Raw genomic sequence first — 1166 nt, forward strand, 5'->3', positions numbered from 1 at the left:
CAAAACTTGTTCCGGTTGAGTCGCAGGGATTGCCAGCAGAGGTTCATGCAGAACACCAGTAGGAGGCTTACGTAGGTTGCCCGTGGATCTGTGCCTATGCTCCGGACACACGCGTCATCGGTGGCTATACTACGAGCATAATACAGTGGTGTTTTACTTGCAAGAAAGGGTGTCGATACTGAAAACACCCCTGTACAGGCTGGTCACTTCTAAGGGCATGGAGCGAGCTATACGAGCAGATTGCGTGAATAATGAGGGTCATTTAGGCCTACTGCCTTTTTGCTGGTTAGTTGAGAGTCCGCTGCGGCTAAAATAATGAAATTCTGCGGGACCTCTGTCATATTAAAGTATTTCAGAGGGATTCTTTCACCGTGTTGTCACCTCTCACGCGCCAGCCATGAACCTGACACGCAGGTCACATGGAATATTTGTAAGTAGAACGTAAGCAGCACGCGGGTCCAGCAGGTAAAACGCGTGCAAACTCGCCCAAATCCTTGTCCGTCCGCAAAAATGTTCCTGCATGCTGGAAAAATTCTGCAATTCACGCAACAGGCCTTCGCAGCTTCCCCGGCAAGGTGTGACAGGGTCTAAACTCGGCTGCTGGTAAACGGGCGAGATACGGGAGAGATACGTGCTAGGTACTGTCATGTGCAGGCCATCCGCGGGGACCTCCGGGTAGCAAAAATTATTCTTCGCATGTCACACGCAAGGCTTGCCCGGAAAGGTGTGACAGGGCCGTAAAGGAATGTTCGATACCAATACAATGATATAAGGAAGTAACAATTTGATATACGTAACGGCTTCGTGACAATCTCGACAATAATGTTTTACAGAATGTTTTCTCAGCGTAATACAATCAAGGATCCAATGATATACACAGTGAGGAAAGTTCCTGAAATTTTAGACATGGTTGAATGTATCGAAGTATTGTATTTTTCCATGAATGAGCTGGAATTTCAATATAGGCCCTACACGTATATGCGGGCTCTTGGAGAATTTTAATAATTTCATGTTCATGTTTTATCAAAAGATGCCGGATAAGTTTTGGTATTTGGTGAAGTTAGATACGGTTAAACGTTATGAGGTTAATGAAGCTTATATACTGGAAAATATAATTAAAAATTGGGATATATAGGTGAGATATGGTTAGTGTGTAGTTATAATGA

This window comes from Diadema antillarum, unplaced genomic scaffold (assembly GCF_040938485.1).
Source record: "Diadema antillarum isolate AM-2024a unplaced genomic scaffold, OU_Dant_1.0 scf00000028, whole genome shotgun sequence".
NCBI lineage: Eukaryota > Metazoa > Echinodermata > Echinoidea > Diadematoida > Diadematidae > Diadema > Diadema antillarum.